Raw genomic sequence first — 23,948 nt, forward strand, 5'->3', positions numbered from 1 at the left:
TACTGAGAGAGAGAGCATGAGAGAGAGAGAGAGGGAGGGAACTTCCACCCTCTGGTTCACTTTCCAAATGACTACCACATCTGGGACCAAGGCCAGGCTGAAGCCAGCAGCCAAGAACTTCATCTGGGTCTCTCATGTGGCTCGCAAGAGCCCAAGCACTTGGATCTTCTTTCCCAGCTTTCCCAGGCTCATTAGCCAGGAGCTGGATTAGAAGTGAATCAGCTAAGACTTGAACCAGTGCTCATATGGAGTGCTGGCTTTGCAGGTGGCAGGTTAATTCTCTGCACCACAAACAGGTCACATTGCTCCTCTCTCTTTACTGGGAGAATATCTGGCATTTGAAGCAAGTTAGTGCTAAGCAAATTTCGTTAACTAAATAGGCAAATGCAAAGTAGTATACAAATGACTTATTTTACTAGGAGATCTAAGCAGGAAATTACCAAAAATTCCTATTACCTTATGAAGCTATAATATACAAGAAGAAGCTGGGGGGTTGCAGCTGGTTTCTTATCCAGAAAGACTTTGCCAATGATGAGAGGTTGGGATTGTCGAGCTTGATGCTAAGCAAGTTTGTAGATAATATTTATTTACTAAAACCTGGAAAGAATTATGTATAGCAGTCACAATATTATATTTTGCAGTAAATGTCAATGGTGAAGCTTTATTTCTGTTTCTGTTTTTGTTTTAAAGAGGTAGTGAGACAGAAGGAGAGCTTCAATCTGCTAGTTCATTCCCCAAATGCACAGGACAGTTCTCTGCAGGGCCAAGGCCAAAGCCCAGAGCCAGGAACCCAGTTGTTTCAGCTATCACTGCTGTCTTCCATCGTCCACATGAGCAGGAAGCTGGGGTCAGGAGCCAGAACTGGGAATCAAACCGGCAGTCCACCAGGGAGCAAGCATCTTAACCGCTAAGCCAAAATACCCACCCCTATTTTCCTTTTGATCACTGTCAAATATATTAGAAAGTTGATTTCATTTGCATTAGGAGAACATTCTTTCACCATTTCATCCACCCTGGCAAAAGGAAAGAATATTCGATGGAAAAACAATTTCATCAGCAAATAATGTAATGGTAAAATAAAATTATATACTGCATTTATTTGAAATATTACCATACAGAAAATATGATATAGCAGAAGAAATAGTAAATGGTAACTCAAAATGTCTTTATATTATTAACAGTTCTGCCAATAATTTCGAGAATGTCCTTCAGTCCCTTTTTTTTTTTTTTTTTTTTTTTGACAGGCAGAGTTTAGACAGTGAGAGAAAGAGAGAGAGAGAGAAAGGTCTTCCTTCCATTGGTTCACTCCCCAAATGGCCGCTAAGGCTGGCACGCTGTGCCGATCCAAAGCCAGGAGCCAGGTGCTTCCTCCTGGTCTCCCATGCGGGTGCAGGGCCCAAGCACTTGGGCCATCCTCCACTGCCTTCCTGGGCCACAGCAGAGAGCTGGACAGGAAGAGGAGCAACCGGGACAGAATCCAGCGCCCCAAATGGGACTAGAACCTGGGGTGCCGGTGCCGCAGGCAGAGGATTAGCCTAGTGAGCCGCAGTGCCGGCCCTTTAGTCCCTTTAATCTTCAGTTTCCTCATCTCCACATGAAATATTTGGAATCACTCCCAGATATAAAGGACTCAGTATGCCACAGTTAGGAACTATCCTTCCAGCAGTCTTCATGTTCGTCCACAGACCAAGGGTGCACCCAAGCTCAAAAAACAATCGACTCCCTTGAAAGAGCCAAGAAAGGGGCTGTTGCTCTGGCGTAGCAGGTTGAGCCACTGTCTGCAGTGTGTGCATCCCATACAGGTTCCAGTTAAAATCCCAGCTGCTCACACTGCTAATGTGCCTGGGAAAGCAGCAAAAGATGGCCCTAGCCCTTGGGCCCCTTCACCCAAGTGGGAGACCCAGGAAGAAACTCCTGGCTCCTGGCTTTAGCCTGGTCCAATCCTGGCCATTTTGGCCATATGGGGAGTGAACTAGCAGATGAAATACATCTCTCTCTCCCTCCCTCTCTCTGTAACTCTGCTTTTCAAATAAATAAATGTCTTTTTTTTTTTTTAAGAAAAGAAAGAGCCTGGAAAATAAATACAATAAAAAGCAAAATTATTGAAAAGTAAGCTTTATAAAGGAGGCTAAGGGAATCAGTGTTACTTTGTTATCAAAATAGGTTTAGAGGAGACAGTACTGATTTCTAACTCCATGAGAACTCAGTGAGGAGATGGAAGCATAGCCTCGCAAACACACAAAAGCAAGAGCAGAAGCAGCGATCCGTGTGTTTTGGCGCTGTTTGGGTGCTCCCATGGCGAGTGTGGTTCTTTACAATTTTCTGCAAAGCCTCTACCATAAGGCCAGGCAAACCTGAGCAGGAAATAATCTAATCTCTTCTTATCATAATTCACAGCTCATTTGGTAGGCAAACTGTGTGTGTGTGTATGTGTGTGACAGAGAGAGAAACAGAAAGAGCGAGAGAGAGAGAGAGGGAGAGAGGGGGAGAGAGAGGGAGAGAGAGGGGGAGAGAGAGAGAGAGAGAGAGAGAGATATCTATCAAAAGGATACATTTCTTTCTGAAACCTAGAAATTTCCCTCGTGGAGTCAAAGATTATTTCTCTGTAGGAGTTAGAAAAAGGATCCTGAGGTTATTTTTTCGGTTGGTAGCATAACCCGTCCCAAATACTCAAATCCATGTGTACATACAGATTTCAATTACATTTTACCCTTTAGATAACTTGAAAAGAAGTATTGGTTGCAGATGAGTTCTCCATAGATTTGTGCACTACAGATTTATATTTCTTTTGCTTTATATTTCTGAAGGTTTATCTCAGTACTAGTTTTTGGAAACTTAAGTATAAGAGCAATTTTGAATGTCTAGACTGAAATTCAACAGAATTTTGGGAGAGATTGTGATCCTTACACATGAATGAAAATATTGCATAAAATACATGTCTCTTCTGTATTATGCTAAGATTTTTTTTCTCACAAGACTTTCATTGTTCTTTAGTAATTAAAATTAAGAACTGAAACTACATTTTAAAGCATTGATTAAGTGGGAGCCCATGTAGACGACGGAGGCACAGGTTTGCTTGCTTCCAGAGGGGTTACTGTTGCATGTGAGTACAAGGTAGATCTGTTCTCCATTCTAATAGGCCTGGTGGCTGTAATATTTTACTCATTTTCAGCTATAATAAGCTTTTGAGTATCTGAAGCTACAAGGTTTGTATTTCTCATCCAATTTGTTTTATTGCAAGGGCACGCTGATGGGGCAAGCTATGAAATAGTTCACAGGAGACTTTCAATATTAGATTCCTCACACCTGCAGTTTTTGAAAAATAGTCTTTTTTTCTCCTAAAAATAAAAATGAAATGTTTACAAGGACCTAAGGAACTGATTTTTACCCCCGTCTCAACCAATTTAAAGCACTGAGCTGAGCACTCTGGAAGCAGGGGGCAAAGCAAAAACTTGCTTTAGGAGATTTAACAAGCATTTTCCAATGGAAGTATATTTTGATTCATTTTCCAATGGAAACATATTTTTGTATATTTCCCCTTTCTTGAATGGCTTACTGAAAAACTCATTGGTTGCAGTATATAGATACTTGGAACAAACTCTGTCTTTGCTACTTACATGGTATTACTCAAAGCTTAACCATAATGCTCAAATTTTTCATTGGCCCATGGCTTCCCTTATATTTAATATTATACTACCTTGTTCAGATCATCTTAATTGGTAAAAGTGGACATAACTGGCCAAGGATATGCCACTTGGTGTTAGCTAACTGCCCTTTCACATACAGGTGACTCCTTGTGTTTCCTTTCATCTTAGAATTTAATGCCTGGATAAGTTGCCGAGTGTTGTCAGCCTAGGACTTGCAGCACCAATCCTGCATTTTATTTGGTGATTCCTTGAAAAATCTGCCACAGTGTTCTGGAAAATCTAGGGACCCAAGGGGCCCAACAAGGCCCTGTTTCCCAAATCTATAAGTGTTCATGAAGTCCAGAGTTCTCATCAAAATTCATGGCATGCTCCTTGCCTGTCCAAGATTCTTGGAACTACAAGGTGAAGTGGCCTTATGTCTCAATGTGTTACGTGTCCGAAAATTCCAGTGTTCACTCTCAATCTAGAGTGAAGCAAAGCAAAACATTTAGAGGCTCATTCGTAACATATATCCCTGGATCCCTATCCCCTAACCTTTAAAAATATGATTTCATCATTTTAATATGTATTTCTAATTGGCTTAGAAGTAAAATTGACATGAAAGCATGAGTGTGTAGTATCACACGTGTTGCTTGGTATACAGATGTTGAGTGGTGTAGGAAAAATAAGGCCATGAATCAGTTCTCCCAAAATTCAGTCTCACTGAGATTAGAAGTTTCCATACCCAAAGGTATGAAGTAGTGTTTCTTAGGTTTCTATCCTGTTTATCCTTTATGATATGACTAAGCCCTTGTTTAGATTAATGTAAGAGATCAAAAGCCATACAGTTTTCACTACCTTCATGTTAAATCTCACTCATCAGTTCTTAAGAGTAGGCAGCATGCTATGCATTCATCATTACAACAAAACCATGCAGGGGCATTTTCTATTATTGTGGTGAGTGAGGACTTAAACATTTCCCATAATATCAAAGTAATGAAGTGCTGGAAACTGTGAATTGCATTGTGATTTATGGGGGAAAAAAGAAAACCAAAAAAAAAAAAAAAAAAAAGAAGAGCACATGTAATAAAACTTCAACCCAAATCAGTAATTGTGACCTAATTACTAATGCTTCATAACACAAATTGCAAATAGGTAAACACAGAGTAATTAGACAAACCGTATGTCAGTATACTTGAGTTGGTGGCACTAAAGAACTTCTAAAATAGTTTTAATGCTGGCAGCTGAAGGTAAAACGGAAGAAAAAAATAAGGAAACTATGCAAATAATTCCTGGGAAGTGAGGGGAGGGAAGAGAAGTGCAAAATCCCCATGGCTTAAGCCTAGGAGGGTAAGAAATTGTTACTTGTGGAGTGTTCAGTAGTTTGGAATCTGATCTCTTCTTATTGAGCCTTTAACAATTGGGATTTATCCATTGCTGAAAGAATTGTTTCATTGAAAGTTGGTTGGCCCTATTTTATTTTTATTTTCTTACGAATGAGGTTTATTTGCATTCTGAGACCCTACTTTATTTAACCAATGTTCTTCAGTGACACAAAGTTATTGTCATATTGGCACGAGAAAGTTCCCATTTGGTGTCCCTAACAGAACCATTTTCTCAGTTGCTCCCCAGCCCAGCCACCCACTTCCTCCTGGGCAACCTCAGCTCAGGTGTCCACGTAGAAATTTGCATGACAGTCACAGGCACAGAATTCCTGCTGCATTTGCCTATTGTTGCAGAGAGACTTTTTAATTACCAAGGGATTATGGTAGGAGAGGATAGGGCCTGAAAGCACCTTTCTTGCAACTCAAGAACGTATTCAGCGAAAATAGTCAGCTGGGAGGTGAGGCATGAGTGTCTGAAAATGTTAAGGGTTCAAGTAGAAGGCCTGCCTGAAACTCCTAATTAAAGAAGTAAAAACCGCTTTTAAAGAATGTCAAGGACTGTCATTTGTAGTCTTCACCAAGAAAAGAGTCTCCCGAGAATTGCAAATGAGGTGATGGCATTGCCCAAATACCCTGGGTTGTCCTTTTTTATACTCCAAAAGTAATGAAAATGGAGTTTAATGGTACATAAATAAAAATAATTAAATGGAAGATAGTAGTACTGGTGCGTTACCTGAATTAATATACAAGATTAAGAGGCCAATAACCCAGAAACAACTTCGTTATTTTGGCATCTCACATGAATTAGACAAATCTCTCAGAGGAGCATAAAACATAGCTTTCACTCTACCATTTTGATTCCAGATTTAAAAACAAAACTTTTTTTTCCAGAGTATGTTTCTGGTGTTCTCGTTGACATATGGTTTCAGCACATGTTCTTATTGAAACAAGCCAGATTATCAGTTGTATACGTACATACTTTTGGGTATGTATGTCTCTTTAAATTTAAATTTAAAAACTGATTCATTTTTCTTATTGGTATCATAACCCCCAACTAGAATCAGTGATCAATTTATATGTGTTAATCTTAAATTCTCAGGTTATTACTTGTAGAAATTTTGACAAATGTGTGGAGCAACAAGCCGTATAACACTGAGAGCTCATAATGATTTGCAAAGCTCTTTCAGATCGGGTGATTTTGTGGAAATAACAGGGTAAATTGAATTCAGAAGAGCGAATTAGACAGAGAGAACTCCAATTGTGATTAACAAACATTATTTCTTTTAAGGAATACAAAGCATGGGTCTTGTGGCTTCCTAAAATGTTGGGTGTTTAGTTGAGAACATTTAGGTAATAGAGATTTAGAGAGAAAAGCGAGGGAAAAAAATACAGCTCCCATTTGTTATAGTCATTATCTTTTCTGTGATCATAGGGAAGCCAGGTTTCTCATAATTGCCCTTTTTAATTTTTTCTCTCGCTTTCCTCAGCTTGGCACTGATAGTAGTGACATCCTGTCCTTCATCCTTATCCCATCCAAAAGTTCACTTGCAAGCTTTAGCATTAGACTTTCCCCAAGTAGTGTAGGTCACACTGAATTCCCCCTTTTGTGAGCTTATTCAGAGATGCTTTTTCTTTTACCAAGCACTCGTCACTTGAGCAGATACCTGGTCAGTGTCTCCCATGCATTAACCTCCTCTTACAACCTAGCAAAGACAAAAAACATGTCTTAGATGTCTTTGATATTTTCTAGAATAGCTTTGCCTATAGAAATAAACTGTAAGCCACATGGGTAGTTTAAAATTCTCCAGGAGCTCCATTTGAAAAAGTTAAAAGAAATAAATGAAAACAACTTCAACGCTTATTACTTAACTTATATTAAATCTGACTTCAGCATATAATCTATGTAAAATCATTAAGACAGTTTACATTCTTTATATGACGTCTTCAGAATCTTACATGTATTTAGTGTTTGGTACATCTCAGATCAGAGGATCCACGTTTCAGATCCTCAGTAGCCATGTGTGCTTACTGACTACCACATTGGACAGCACAGTTCTGGAGTATCACTCTTTCAATTAAGCAAGTGAGATAATTACATAAACATGTAATTCTGATTAAAACAGTGTTATTGACATACCAATACACAAAATAAGTGTCCCCTTCTTTAAGCCATCTAGATGTTTGTTGCAATTAAAAGTTCACTTACCAGGGTGGGAGTTCAGCCTAGGATTAAGATACCTCTTAAGACACCTACATCCTATTTTGAACAACCTGTGTTTGATATCAGGCTCCAGTTTCTGATTCCAGCTTTCTACAAATGTAGACATTGGCAGGCTGTAGTGATGACTCAAATAATTGGTTCCCCCCACCCACATGGGGAACCTGGATGGGGTTTCCTCCCTCCCAGATTTGGCCTGGCCCAGTGTTGGTATTTGCAAACTTTTAGAGAGTAAAACACTGCATAAACGTTTTCTGGCTATCTCTCTGTCTCTCTTTGTCCCTCTGCCTCTGAAAGAAAAATAACGAAAAGAAAGAAAGAAATCATGTAAGTGTCAGAGAAAGGAAAACATTATTTTAAAAAGAGCTTACGTAGCCTGTCTAGATATAGGCTGAAATTAATCTTATTGTTTATGCCTTATATGAGACATTTGTTTCATTAACCATTTTAGAGGTACATCAGCATTTTAAAAATAATCTGTTTATCTCGAACTTTAAAACACAAGATTTAATGTTATATCTCTTTTGACAATTTACTTTATATGTATTCTGATGCTGAAATCTGATATCATTACAAGTCAAAGCTATGATGTACGTGAGCCAACCCAGCTCCAATGTAAGTACCTTGCAGATAAAGAAGCACTATGCCCAAAGCCACCATGAGCAATGGTAAAGACGTGACACACAGCAGTTAGAAGATGAGTCCAGTGATTCCCAACCCAGTCCTAGACCCACCAGTAATGTAATATATGTGATCTAGTCACTCAAGTTCTCTGAGCCTCAGTGTCCTTGCAAATGGAGCATTACAATTCCAAAGCTGTTGTAGAGATCAGGGCTAATAACATACACAAAGGTAACTTATAAGTGTAAACCATAAGACAAGGGGAAATATTATTGCTATGTTTAGATACTGCCAAATATGAGCAATAATTTGGGCCCTGCATGGTAACAGGCCTTCTCTTCTGTATATTTTTTCCCACGTACATTTTATTTAAGGTATACAAACTTAATGCATTTCATGAATAAAAGTTTAGGAAAAAAATGATTCTTCCAAGGACATATTTTTTAACTTTTCCAAAATTCAAAGGAAAGTTGATTAATTTTTAGTGGATTATTTTATTAAGACTTGCCACTACCATATCATCATGGATCTGAATATATATTAACATAGAGAACAGTAAAGATAAATAACATATACAAGCTATAGAAATTGTATATTAATTATAAAATTATGACGTGCTTTGGAACTTGTAACATGAAAACTTCACCTGGGTTCTTAGAAGAAAAAAAAAACTGTAGCTATAAAGCCTTTTGGAAAGCTCTGTGCAGACATTAGTAAAGCGCTTCATTCAGACTTCCAAAAAACAAGCTTGTCAAAATGCATTTGGAAAACTTCTAGCATTATTAATAACCTCACTCTTTGGCAGGGAGGCGTCATGATTAAGAATCATTTCTAAGCAGTGTAAAACTACTTTCCATGATTCCCGTGGAAAGTCTAGCCCTGAACTAAGTGTGCTTCTAACTTAGAAAGTGATGCCGAGCTTTGTACAACTTCATTCTGTTGTTGGGATAAGTGACTCGCAATCACTTGGAAACTATCCAGAAGCTACACACAGAGCAGAATGTGGGGTCGTTTGGCTACTGTGTAGCTGGGAGCTGCAGGGAGCGCATGCCATCAGTGCTCCACAGCCAGCACCGCCTGCCTTCTTGCTTCTGAGTGCAATAGGCTATGGTCTATAAAGCACTAAATGGTTGGGCCTCACCACTTAGAGATCAGCCTTCGTCCCTGGGCAACGTCAGGGCCATTGAGATCAGCTGGAGTGCTGCTGCCCCTCTTCCCCAGTTTCTGTCTACAGAGTACCAGAGGCAGGGACTCTTCCAAGAAAGGCCCTTACTGAGGGAGTGCCTTGCCTTCCATCAGCTGACCAAGATCTAATCTGATGATCTTCAGGGCATAGTAGAAAGTCTCTGTTGTAGACAGAGTTGAACAGAGAGACATTCCAACTCTTTAAAAAGAATAGTGCATACAGCAAGAACTCTCTCAAATTCATTAAAGCCTTATGATAAAAAAAAGAGACAGTGCAGCTCCTCATTTCTTGCCGTCAAGTCTTCAACGTTCCCAGGTTTACTAATGTGTAGATCCTTCTTTTTTGACCAATTTCTTGTGGTTGTCCTGAGAGTGAGAGAGTCGGTGAGGAAGACATTTAGTGCTCCGTACTGCTTTTGACGTTTTCAGTCTGAGATTTGACCTACAATATATGCCCTTATAGATATTCATTTATATATCCATCCAGCAATTCTAAATCAGATGCCTATTATATACCAACACTTATTTAGTTGTTTTGGATATTGTAGGAAACAAAGCAGAGAGCCTGCCTTCATGGAGGTCTATTTAGAAGCACAAAAATAATAAATACATGTAATATCAAAAATAAGTACTAGAACAAAAATAAAGCAGCATAAGGAGTGAGAAATTTAACTTTCAGATAATAGAATGATCTCAGGTGGTTTCCCTGAAGAAGTGATATTTGTCCATAGGACTAAATGAAGTCAAAGATGTGAGCCAGGCAAATACACGGGCAATTGCCAAGTGCAAAGGTATGAAGATAGGCATGTTTGCTATGCTCAAGCAAGGACAAGAAACCCAGCGTCATCAGAGCGGAGGCAAAGGAAAGGAGGCTCCAGAGGAATTAAGTCCGGATGGGTCAGGAAAGTCCTACAGACAGCAGTAATAAGTCTTATTTTAATCTAAATGAGCGGAAAGCCATTAAATGGTTTCGAGTAGGATTGGTGATCTGGTCTGTGATGAAAATAATCTTTGTAGGATGATCTGCAAGTATTGCAAACCATAGCCACTGAAGCAGAGGAGATAATGGCCCCTTGGTCTTGGGGGATGGGAAGTAGTCAGAATCAGGATAGATCTTAAAGCAATATGCAACTGGATTTGTTGATGGATTAGATGTGGAATTTGAGGGAAAGAAAAGAGTAGATGCTTTCAAACTTTTTTCATGAAATTAGTTAATATTCGTGGCAGAGCTATTAGACACTATTATGTAGATGTACTGGGAGCTAAGTAATTTCAACTTATAACAATGCTTACAAAAGAGAAATTTGGGGTTACTATTATCCAATTTGCAATAAGAATCACCATACAATTCCTTTATATAGCAAGATCCTTCAGTGCAGTTAAACTGTGATTCAATTATTATAAAATACATTTAGAAAGAATTATTCAGGGACATAAGTAAAATCCACTTTTATTAAACGTTGGAAGAGAATAGCCAAAGGCATGCCCTTCCCTATCATGTAAAGGCACATCATTAGCTGAGCCACAAATAAATGTTGGCCCCAAGACAGGAGCCTGTCCCCTTGGCACAACTGATACAAACACCATTTTGCACTCTTAAAAGTGTCTGGGTTAAAACAACAAATTTACAGATGATATGTCTCTCCAACACACAATCTAAACATGGACACTAAACACGTGAGCTTAAATTATCTACTATGCAAAAATCTGAGATTCAAGGGACATTAATATAAAAAGGAATTAGAGGCAAAATGTTCATTGTGGCCTAATCCCACCAACAGAAGATTAGGGGTGGCAAAGAATGGTATCTCTTGACTACATATGTTTATTGCTACATGTAAATACTACACTATTCTGCTGTTCAGACATGAGCCTATAGAATTCATTGTTTATCCCTGATGAATTCAGAATATTTTGCAAAATAACCCTAGCCACACTGGAGCATGTGACTCTATTTTCAACCAGATCCCACTGGATCTTAACCAAGAAAGGTTAACAATCCCATTGATTATACCTAAAGAGCAGAATCATAAAGATAGACCTGCTACATCTCAAGTTGTTTAAAAAAAAAAAAAAAGGAGTACATAAATAAACAAGTAAATGAAGCTATTGTCTCTGGTCTGTAAGGGTTCAGACCTCTGCCCAAGCACTCTGCACTTTCAATTCCCAGTCCTAATATTTGTGTTGCTGCTTCAGATGCTGACTTCTTACTTCAGATGCTGATTTGTGTTCTTGCTTCAGATGCTGATGTTGCCAAGTCTTGATGATGCGCCTTGAGTCCTATCAGTAAGCCAAGTTTTTAACCCCTGGCTTAAAAACCACTGTGAAAGCAGGGGAGTATGCCAAGGTCTACACAATCATATTACCATTATTGCTACCAATAGTTATATTACAAATACTGCCCCCATCATCAACATCAACAATTTTAATAGCTGTATACCATGGAAGAAGAAGAAAGAAGGGGGTGATTTCGTTTTTTGATCCTAAAGAGCTTAAAATGTGCAAATAGTCACTGCTCATTATATTTGATTGATTCCCATTCCTTAATGTAAGGGAATTTAAAATTATAATTAAGGCTTACAAAAGGTCTCATTTTTAGACAAGTAATATTACATGACATTTTGTCTTTCAGCTAGGGATTTCAGGGAAGTTTATAAATATTACCTTGATATACTTCACAAATGCACTCTCAGGTTGTGTTTATAAAACTAATTTACAGACAGTTAATAAAAAAGTACACATTGAGATCCAGTGACCTGCCCCAAGTCATCAGTGACTTATAGTCCATTTCTATTGAGCATACACTACCAACCTGAATGGGGGACAGGTTGCCAAGATAGTTTCTCTCCACTGGATAAGTCAAAGATTGAAGCGACTAGAGATTGTGCCATCTGACATGTTTTCCATGGTTACTGCGGGAATTTTCACTCCAGTCACATGTACAGCTGCATGGTTTCTTTGGGAGAGACCTGGAGTTCGTACAGGGCGTATTCACTCAGATCGCATTGTCCAGGGCACAGGCTTGTAACCACCCTGAAGTTCCAGGGGAGACTGATAGTCTAGCAATGTATCCAGAAAGAAGAAAAAAGCACACTTTGTTGATCTCCACTTTGTTAAATGGAGGAAGCTGTTCTCAGGGTTCACTTTATTTATCAACAGCATCTGACATTTTACTCATCCTTGTTTAAAACCCTGTCTTGCACAGTATACCTCTTGCTTCTCCAAATGATCTTTTTGATTCATTTGATTTTTTTTCTATTTTAGATTGGAATGCTCACTGTATTTGGTGTATAGACCTGTTCTTTTAAGACCCTTTATCCTTGATTTATCCGGTATCATTGGCTCTATGTGCTGATAACTCCCCAATTTGTATTTAGATCCCCGGCTTCTACTGATATCCAGGCTTATTTGCATCAAGTGTGTTGTCTGCACTTGAAATATCTAGGGGTCTGGTGTTGTGATGTACCATCCCAAATGTGCACAGGTTCAAGTTCTAGCTGTTCCACTTCCGACCCAGCTCCCTGCTAATGTGTTTGGGAAAGCAGTGAACGATGGCCCAAGTACTTGGACACCTGTCACCCATGTGTGGGAGACCGGGATGGAGTTCTAGGCTCTTGGCTTTGGTCTAGCCCAGTCCTAGCCATTGTGGTCATTTGGGGCATAAACTAGCATATGAAAGTACACACACTCTCTCTCTTTCTCACACACACACACACACACACACACTCTCTCTCTCTCTCTCTCTCTGTCTCTCCCTCTTTGTAACTCTGCCTTTCAAATAAATTAAAAAAAAACCTTTTTAAAAAAGAGAACTATCTAACCAGCAAGCATAACTATAGCCTCTGGAAGGGTTGTCTTATTATGTCCTCCCTACCCCAGCATAATTCTCCACACTCTACTCGGAGTAATCCTGCCAAAATGGAAGTGGCTTTCGTGCTTAAAACCCTCCAAAGACATCTGGGCTTACTGTTTTCGTTGTTGCTGTTTGTTTGTTCCGTTTTATTTTGGTTTTTGTAAAAGCTAGCCTCCTTAATATTAACTGGAAGTCCCTCCATGACACGTCCCCATATTCTCCCATTCTTATCGTCTGTTAGTCTCCTGCTTGTTCACTCACTCACTGGCCTTCTAATTTTTGTGTTTATTTGTTTCTTAATCCTCTGGGCTTCCCCCATCTCACACCACCCCTTATATTCATGGACTCATTGTCTTGGTTTATGAAGTTTTCGTCAACTATTACTTTCTCAGTGAGAACCTTTCTAGACATTATCTCTACAACTGAAACCTGTGCTCACTTATTTTTATTACACTCACTCGCTTTGCTTTCTTCCTTGGAATTTATGTCTATCTAACATATTATATATGTATCCATCCAACTGAAAGGTACAGAGGACTTTATTTTTATTTTAAAAAGTCATCATCTAGACAAGTGGCAGACAGTGTATAATGATACTGAATGAATGAATGAATGAATGAACAACTCTACGTAACAATGTTTCCAGTTTCTTCAAACTTCTATACCTCTGTATCAATCATTTGTGATTTAGTTCTTAGTTTACCTTGTTGTCCCATTTCCTGAAAAAACATCTTGAATTCACAATTTGAAGGCTAACTCTTACATAAAAGGATGGTAGGAACTTCTCTTAGTCAATATCACCTACACAGAGATGCACACAAAGGTAAATGAGTAGATAGATGGATGAATGAAAGAATGGACAAGAAGTTCATCAGATAGGCATAATGAAGTTGATGAATGATGGGCTATGAAGTCTGAGAGTGCAAAGGGGGAGCAAAGAAGCCTGAAATCTAAGAAGGAAAATTTAAAGTTGAAGATTAAGGCCAAGGAGTCATAGGCACTTCACATGAGGAGCCCTAAGTATGTTCTGCTACCTATAGGCAATGGCGTTGCCATCATGAATCTGGCACTCAGTCCACAGGCAAGCTTCCCTTAGTCTCCTGTTTGTCAGAGTTATATGTGCTGACGTCAGACAACATTCTGTTAATTTTAAAAAATGGAATCAGTCTAAGCAATTGAGACAAATAACAGATCACAGAAAGATTGTAATGTTTCCTTCACTACAAAAAAAAAAAAAAACTTTCCCACTGAATCAATTCTTACATGTCAGAAGGTTAGGCAATATGATTCTGAAGCAGAATATAAACTCAGACAGGTTAATTTCCAAGTGCCTTATTCTAGAATAATAAAACTTAAAGTGCAATCTTAGTATATTTAGTTTCAGGAAATACATTTCAAGTATTTGCAGAAATTGATTTATTTATGTTGGGTCACTATTTGCAGGCTATCTCGTCTCTCTCATGCCATCTGGTTTAGCAAACTATTCAGGGGACAAAAGTATATGCTCACATAGGTGTGTGGGAGGGGGTTTGTGAGAGTGAGAAGATAGAAGAATAAGCAGTCAGGAACAGTGCTCCTCTTAATCATGGAAAAACATAGACCACACTGAAAAGAGCTGGTTTTTCTGCGGAGACTTCTCAGCTGGTAGTGTGGACAGGTTGCTAAGAAGCTGCACAGAAAGGATGTAACAGAAGAAGTCAGAAAAAGGAGAGGAATTGAGAGTGGTGTGATGAGAAATCAGGAGTGTACTTTGTGAGAATAGAAAACTCAGAGACGTTTCAGGAAGTCTGGTGACATGGCCTAGCTTGTTGAGCCATGGGCTCCACAGCTGTCACTCCAGTCACACTGCCCACCAGTCACCAGGGGCATGGTGAACCCCCTCAGTACACCCAGAATTGTTCCAGCATCATACATTGGGTTGCTACTTCAGAACACTGTGAGTTATGACCATAATAACAAAGATCTCAATGTTCAAATGATTCCCAAAGTGAGATTTACTTTCTCCTTTATATCTGCTAAACCATAGGCCATTACTAAATCGGCACCATTTTCTACCTTTTTTGTAGAGTTCAAATTATCTATGCATTCAGATTCTTTGATTTGTCCACTCCCTCTCTGAGGCTTTCACGTGGACATCTTTGCAACCTGTGGCGCTCCATCAGGCTGCCATATATCCAAAATAGGCTATCACACCATTGTCACCCCTAATGTTGAGGTTGACACTGATTTGTGGCATGTTTCCATGGCTATCGGTGTTCTCCTAAAATCTCGTCATTTTCATGTACCCCTCAGACTTGTACATTCATCTCTTACCTTAATTGTAGTGCTCAGTGTATCTTCTGAAACTTTGTCATATAGACTTCTCATCTGGGGTAAGGAGTAGCTCCCTTTCCAAGGAAATTATGGTGTGCGCCGGTCTCAGAATTGTTGGCCCCACCTTCAGATCAGCATTTCCAAGAATCAAGCTCATTACTGAATGCTCTATTCAACACCATGATTATGCCCCTATTCTCTCCAAATCAATTTCTCTTCAGCTTCTGTTAACTGTAGAGGGTTCTTATGTCTCCATTCTCAGATGACTCTCCTCCTCCTCGCAGATCTCATCTGAAAACATGAATTTTCCATCTTTTCTGTGCCTCTTAATGCTTCAGCCTTCTGTTATCTAACTTTACAATTGTATTACTTAACTCCGTCAAGTATCTTGACATACAATGTGCACGAAATCTGCTATCCATTTACAACCTCATCTTATTTTTAGAAGGCTCCTCCTAGACTAAACATCTACAGCTATGCTTTGTGCACCAGCAGATTCATAATAGTTCCCTGGACAAAGGAAACAAGAAATGTAACAAAGTCCAATGTGAAGTCTTCTGATAATATGAATAAGTCAACCCAGAGATACTATGTATTACAAATATCTAAGTACAGACACGTTGAAATGCATGCCAGACAATACTCTGACAGGAGATGGTCTGCAATGAAAATACAGAATCTTCAAGAGAATTTGTCTTTTATCATAACATTATTATGTACTGATTATATTATAGTGTAGGAAAGAAAAGATAGTGAGAGAAGAAAAACACCTGAACCTAAATGCTCTATTTGGCCCTTAGCCATGTGAGTGTTCAATCAAGACCACCATGCTGTTTTCACACCAGCTCTAGGATTGCCAATCAGTGCGGGTGACACTGGTTCACTGCCATCCAACCCTCCCTTAACCATAACTCTTTTCACCCACGCTTTGAGGCATTCAGACTCAGCTCTGAGTCACTGAAGCAAAATTGGAGCATCTGGGTACAGTGTCAAAACAGCAGAGCTGACATCAATGCGACGCCCCAGAGGCTTAATGCAACCCAAACTACAAATGTTACATCAGTTGCTGTTGAAGGGACTGTTGATTCTCTTATATTAGAATCTAGATATGAAGACTTGTAAAAGCTGGTTGGAAAACCACAATGACATAATGTATCATTTTCTCTGTGATCTTAACTGCTTTTCCAAATATGTGTTGATGCTTGTTGAGATTATAGTTCCACTCTTTTAAAAATTCTCAATTACTGTATTAATCTTCTGGCTGTTTTCCTCAGCATGCATGCAATCAGATTGACAGCTTGAATTGCCTAGCATGTGGAAGAATGGTGTTTTTTTAAAAAAGGATATATTTATGATATGCTCCAGTTTAAAATTTGAAAAGAAGAGTTGGGGTTATGACTTAATATCTATTGATGCTATACATGCATATTACTGAATGATAAATAATAATATCATTTTTCTATCTTATCCAATCAAGTGGCCTAAGTACAGTAATATTGTCTCAGGTTTTGTTGTTGTTAATTTGCAGGCTGGTGATGGACTTTCACTCTTTTGACTTCTAGATTCCCTGTAAGTAAATGTATGACCTTTTTCTAACATTGAGAGCTGCTAACACTAACACTTATTTTTGCATAAAGAATAGCATTAATTGTAAGCAATACTTTTTCCATGAAACTTCCTCATTTTTGCTGAGATTTTCTTGTCTATTATATAAATTTGTTAAGTAAATACATTCCTTGAACATCAGTATCAATAAAAAAAGCTTTGATAGGCTTTGTGACAGCCAGGCTCCTAAAATATTTTAATAAAGAATAATACATATCATAAATATCCTGTTAATATAATTTAAACACTAAATGAATTCAGGTTATGAAATTTCAAATTTTGGGTAAAAATTTTACTTTTTATCTGCATTTCTACTGCCATTAATTCACTTGATATTCATAAATTTATACCGATTATAAGGAATTTCCTTGGTATCTGTGTATAATATATGTTCTTTAAGGAATACTATTGGAATTTGGTAATAATTAATGTATATACTAAATTAACTATTTAGAACCCAATTAGATCAGTATAGTTATACATTCAAGAACTGTGTTTTTGAAGCAACATCACTAAAGATGCTGTTTATTAAAGTGTTGTGCACCCTGCTTTTAGTTGTAAAGTTGATGGCCAGGTATTAATGTGAAGTCTGTATAATCAGTCAGGTATTTATTTTGTAGTAACTGCTGTTTGGCTGGTACTCAATACTGTGCTTTAACCACTGACCTTTCTCAGGGTCTTTCTGTGGACCATAAGAGAAGCAAATCATTGCGTTCTCCATGGTTTCTTCTTCCTTGGGTCATGTTCTGCCTCCTGGTGGCAATAGTGAAGAGAGTTAAAATTGAATCTTAAATGCTAGAAGAGGTAGGATCCTACTGACAACATGTTTCCCCCTAAGCTTGATGGGGACTATTAAATTGAATATAGCAGTTGTATTTATATTAGGTTTCTATTGTTCTTAGCATTCAGTTTACTCTTGTCTGCTCTAGTGTGCTGGAAGCAATGTGAATCTGTTATCTCCTGGGCTATATCTGCTACTTCAAATTCAACTGAAAGAGTGTTGATCAGATCAAGAGCTTTTAAAAGGTGTGGGCGGCTCTGAAGAGAGATCAGAGAGCCTGTGCAGCTGAGATCTTCTGTGGAAATAGCATTTACTTATTTCACTGTTTGTGTGCTTTTTAATTTTCTAAAATAGACATTATGTCCATGGGAATAACACAAATGGACTCTATTTAGCATACCAAGAAAGTGTGATTTTTTTTTCTGGATAAACAGCTCATCATGAAGCATAAATGTATAGAATTCCATACACATTAGAAAAAAAAAGCAAGCATTGAGTTTGGGTAATGTTAACACATTGCCATCAAACTGGATTCTGTATTGGATTCTTAAAATACACAGGAGTGTCCCTATCATGTAAGCATGCACACTAACATCTCTAGACATTTTTTGGCAACAAAGGAGCAAGGGGACAAGGTAGGTTGGGAAAAAAGTCAAGTTAGCAATGTGCTGGGAGTGGCAGAGATGGACATTCAATACTTTTAAAACAAGGAGGTTCTTTTCAGAAGTAGAAAAACCAAGTCAAGAAACATACAACTTGACATGTTATTACCTTGAATTAATTTCCTAGTCATTATAGGTGTAGTGCCATAGTTCTGATTGTGATAAATTTGTTTGGAATCCATGTCGTTTAAACATTTTTTTTCAGAAATGTTTTTCACTTTAAACTAATTAACCAATTTCCTGGTTTTAATGAATTTACTGCTTGGAATCACTAGCTGTAAATTTGTGAGACCAACTGAATGAAGCTGCCCCATGGAGGGTAATGCTAAGTATCCCTGTGAGCATTGCAGGATATGAGTTTTTGTTTTTAATGCCTGCCTGCTCTCAGTCAGTGGGGTGTTATTTTGAATGCTTTGCTTAAATATCAAGGCCTGTTCTTTCTTCAGTGAAATTGTCTCTTGTCAATCTCATGCTTTCAAGAACAATCCAAAAATGTCCCCACTGTTTTTCTGTTCATCAATCTATTCCTCTTCCCCCCAGATCTGGGGAGTGTCCTTACCTATTATGTTCAGTGCATTTTGTTTCAATTACTATTTATGGTTACTTCAAAAGAAATCATATGCAGAGAAGCTCCAGGTCTGATACTTTACAGTATTTCTTACCTGGTCAGGGGTTACGACATCTCTGATTTGACCATATCCCTGTCCTTTTTTTCTATCTTCTTTTGAGCCTATTCCTAAGAAGTGTGACCTCTCACCCTCTCAAACCAGAGTGAGAGCTTGATAAACAATGTTATACTAATGCACATTCAATGTGCTTTTTTTGTTCTTTGGAGAATAGTTTCCCTACCTTCTGAATCTGTTCAAATCATACTCCTCTTTCAAGTCTTCAGCAAGCATGAGGCTTTTTCCCATGAAATATGACCTTATCAATATTAAGTTAGCTTTTCTTTCTTTTTCTGAGTGTGAGAACATTCTTAAGATATTTATGTATCACAGTTTGCCTTTTATTCGGATTTGTTGTTCTTTGTTTAACTAATTATATTTTCAGTCCTGTTAGAATAATCTAACATGTTGTCCGTAACACAGCAGGTTCTCACTGGAGTCATGCTGGCTAGACTGTAACTGAAAGAGGCCAATGAATTGTGCTGTTAATAGATTTTGGAATGAAGTTGGGGAGTAGAAATCAGATGAATAATGTTTAAGAAAGTGAAGACTACGTATGGACCATTTTCTAAAATTTTTGCTGAGTGTTTAATTCTGCTCTCAATGTTCTGTGAATGTGTCAAGCTCTCAGATAATAATAGAGTCCTTTCCAAACCAGCAGTACCCTTTTGCAGGAACCAGGAACAGGGAGAGATGATAGTTGGATTTATCCAGTATTGGAGACTGACATTTGTCAAAATGTCACAGAATTATTGAAAGTTATCAATCCCAGAACGCAGCCTTGAGAAGAACAGAAATATTCACCACTCCAATTTGTCTTTCTAAAAATTGTCTCTGAATACATGCTTTACTGGTTTTTGGTTATCTACTAAATATAACACAAATTTATTATTCCTCCTTTCTACTTCTTTGCTTTGCCATAAACCTAACTTCTGGCCTCCTTTTTTAATACAACTCTACCTAAGAATCAAAGAGAAATTTATTCCTTATTCCCTTGAGAATGGAGTTCTTGTTTCTATGCAGTTCCATCTGACCAGAATGCCATTTACTAGAATATACGATACATCTCTTATTTTCTAGCTCAAATGGCATCTCTTTCAGGAAAACTTTTACAATCACCCTAAAGCTTAAGTTACCCTTCCCTCCTCAATGAACGAATGTGTAGCATGGCTTAGGATGATGAAGGCATGCTCCTTCAAATATTTCTAGCCTCTTCAATTGAATGGGAAGCTCGCAATTTAAAAATATTACTTGAAAGGCAGAGAGAGGTGAAGGGGTTTACTCCCCAAATGCATGCAGTTACCAAGCTACACCATGGCCAAAGCCAAAAGATGGGAATTCAATCCAGGTCTCCAAGATGGGTGACAGGAACTTGAGCCATCACTGCTGCCTCCCAGGGTTGGCATTAGCAGGAAGCCAAAGCTGGGAATTCAAACCCAGGTACCCCAATATGGGACGCAAGCATCTTAAACTCTGGGCTAAATATCCACTCCTGAAAACTCTTTTGAGTATGAATAGTTCTAAGCCTTGTTTTACCTTTCTTAGATGAAGCATGTTAAATACATCTCATAACGTATGATTTTCCATGCTGTAGGTAGTATAAATAAATATGTTCAGGTGAGGAAATAAATGAATTTGTCAGCATGCCATGAACCACCATTATTAACCTGTTACATCTTTAAATCATAGTAACTGCACTGGCCCAATTATACTTTTTTTTCATTGCTTGAAAGTAAATGTCAAATAATTTTTATAAGGTAAACTCTAACAGAAATGAAACATTCACTCTGAAACTTTAGCTTCTGCTTCTGTCTCCATAGTACCTAGTATATATTCAAGTTTCTCGGCCATCCTGGGTGTTTTTTGACAGAAGCTCCACTACTTTTACAAGTACCATCAAAATGTGTTATTTTTGATCCAGTTCTGTCATTTGAAGGTCATATTATCAGAGCAATGAGAAGTGCCTCACACAAAGCTGCTGGAGAGGCTGGCATACATTCATGATTTTGCTTGATTTGCAAAATGGAAAAACATCTTTCTGCCTCGTAGGTTTTAGTTTAGTAGATGATCATATTTCAGAAGTGAAATATGAAACAAAAACAGAGGCATTTGACTGTAAAAAGTCCAATTTTATTGTGCTTTATTCTCACAGAGTGACATGTGCAAATTAAAAAGCCCTATAAAATGGAACTTATCGATCATACTACTAAAATAATTGTATACCACCATATTTAGACAAACTTTCAACATTATCCCCATAGAGGTGGTGTACTCTTGCCTGATTTAATGACTTTAATGATTGGTGTGTATGTGTGTATGCAGAGGAGACACAGGAGAGAAGAATTATCTGGAATTCAAAGCAGTGAAAATAATGAAATATGACATGTGCTTTAAGTGTACATCACAATGCTTCAATCTCCTGTTTCCTCCCCTCATGTTAAGCAAAATTTGAGTGTAATAAGACAAAATTTAAGTTTCCATACAAAAGGGCAGTTCTTCCTTCTGTTAAGAAAATAAAATCTGTTGTTTATAAATGAAGTCTATGTGTAAAAATTGTGATTGGAACAGTCAATAGTGTCTTGATATTTTAGTTTTTATTAGTACCCAGTGAAGTGGATGCTCAACTAGTATTCTCCTAATTACACTCTGACTCTCATCTCAGTTGAACTAAATGGAAAGAGCGATAAAATGAAGACATAGTCTGCTTCGTGCATTCTTCTCCTCTTCTGGAATTTATGGAACATCACTAAAGAAAGTCATCTAAGAGTTTGTCCATTTTTAGAAATCAAAGAAAAACTTATAAACCCACAGATTTGGGAGCTTAAAGTTATTTGAGCTAGTCTAATTCGCTGGTTCTCAACCCCATAGGACTCCAAGCTCCCTTTTAATCCAAATAGTTGATTATACAAATTTGGTGAATTAATACTCATAGAAAATATAATGAACATACTGGGATTTTTTTTGAAAAAATGTAATGTAGTAACATAATAGTCAAGGGAAATGATTTAAAAGAGTATGTATTTCAATGGAGAATCATGTGAAATTACAATAGAAGGCATTGTGGACACATTTCATCTTGCATCTACCTGTCCGTTGTGACACAGGAAGTACATATCCATAAATGCAATCTGGCAGATGATGGGTAAATTAACCGCCACGAATAACATCACCATTAGTGGTACAATTTCCTAAAATGGTGAAGAACTTTTAGTAAAATTCCAAGCAAAGCAGAATGTAATCTTATATTTTATGAAAATGTTTGTGTATATCAAAACTGCCCGAGACTTTGTTTATAATTAGATGTTGCTATAATTTAGGCTTGAGTGAAATATTTAAATTTGAAACTTGTACACAATGGGGGACTCCTCACCCCATCCCCATGTCCTATGCATTGCTGGGCATTTAGCAATCCCGACTTTCTCCCACCAAATGATTATACTGCACCCAAAGAGTGGTAGACCCAAAGTTGCATTTCCACTAGTTTCAAAAAGTTCCTAACGCCTTCCTGCCTGAGTTGAGAACCACTGTCTTTTTTTTTTTTAAGATTTATTTATTTTAATTGAAAGTCAGAGTTACACAAAAAGAGGAGAGGCACAGAGAGAGAGAGGGGGAGAGGTCTTCCTTCCCTGGTTCACTCCCCAATTGGCCGCAACAGCCAGAACTATGCTGATCCGAAGCCAGGAGCCAGGAGCTTCTTCCAGGTCTCCCAAGTGGGTACAGGGACCCAAGGACCTGGACCATCCTCCACTGCCATCCCAGACCATAGCAGAGAGCGGGATCGGAAATGGAGCAGCCGGGACCCGAACCGGCGTCCACATGGGATGCTGGTGCTTCAGGCCAGGGCGTTAACCCACTGCTCCACAGCGCCAGCCCTGACAACCACTTCCTTATTGGAGACCATTATTTTATAGATGAGAGGACTGAAGACTAGAGAGTCCAAGTAACTTAACAAAAGATTACACAGTCATTACAGAATACAGCCAATACAGATCCACTGCCAACACAGAACCTGGGATACAGACAGTGTCAAGTGGGATAGTGTTCTTGGGAACAGTGGCTGCACCCCAGCCTGGAGTTCTGTATGTGAGGGCTAAGACAGACATTTCGAAGGACCAGTTAATTTCTTGAATCCTTATAAATCAAATCTGCACCCTCTCTTCACCATAACCCCATCCATAGTCTTAATATCTGCTTGTTATATCTTCCTTCCCCTCCTGGAAATAGATGTCTTTCCAACTGCCTGAAGTAAGTACCCCCTTCTTTCTGATAAACACATTATTTCCAAACTGTATTGTCTCTAAGTCTTTTTTCATTTTTATTTTTCCATAAATATTTTCCATTTTTTATGGTACTTACAGAATTTCATGTTTACCTACTGATGATTGTACATCTTTGTGTGTATTCCGTGTTTGTTTTGTAATTTTTTAACTTTAGTGGCTTTTTCTATTCTGTTAGTTGATAAAACCTGAAGAACAGCTACTAATTCCAAGCACCCAGTGTCACATTAACTACCCTGTGGCCACTCCACAAACGGCTGCCTGATTTAGATCACACCAAAGACTGAATAGCTATAATTCTAGCAGCTTAATATATGCTATAAAAGATGATTAGATTATGGAAAATGTAAACATTTAGAGAATCTTCAAATATAAGTGCTAACTAGCAAGCTCTTCTCTGGGATGCATTTTGTGACAGTTGATTATTGAAGTTCCTGGATGTATGACTATTCTGTCCTGGTTGCTATGGGCCATCTCCAGGGAGATTTCCTGTAGCACTCTTCACAGTAGAAACTGATAAGTAGAGGGGTCATCCAATTAGTTCCTATGGCTCCAGGCAGAACTATACCTAAACTGTCATCAATTCTTAACAATCTTCAGAGAGAGAGATCCTACAACCCCAACACTACCCACATGAGTGCCTAACCGTCCCTTATGTCAAGAATTTATTCTACCTCTATCCTTATCAAAAACACACTTTTGGTTTAAAATTACTTGTTTTTGTTTCAGCATTATTGGAGAATAGCAATCTTAGGTC

At 38.3% G+C, this 23,948-nt stretch overlaps 1 long non-coding RNA gene across 1 annotated transcript in view; it reads left to right on the top strand.

Annotated features, from left to right (window-relative positions):
* The window catches only part of LOC138848472 (uncharacterized), a 1,168,718-nt gene that overhangs the window by 319,271 nt on the left and 825,499 nt on the right, over positions 1–23,948 (top strand). The window contains exon 5 of the long non-coding RNA XR_011386289.1: positions 16,730–16,770. This is a non-coding gene — a long non-coding RNA (uncharacterized lncRNA). The remainder of the gene's footprint in view (positions 1–16,729; positions 16,771–23,948) is intronic.

The sequence above is a fragment of the Oryctolagus cuniculus genome, chromosome 2 (assembly GCF_964237555.1).
Source record: "Oryctolagus cuniculus chromosome 2, mOryCun1.1, whole genome shotgun sequence".
In the NCBI taxonomy this organism is placed as follows: Eukaryota; Metazoa; Chordata; class Mammalia; order Lagomorpha; family Leporidae; genus Oryctolagus; species Oryctolagus cuniculus.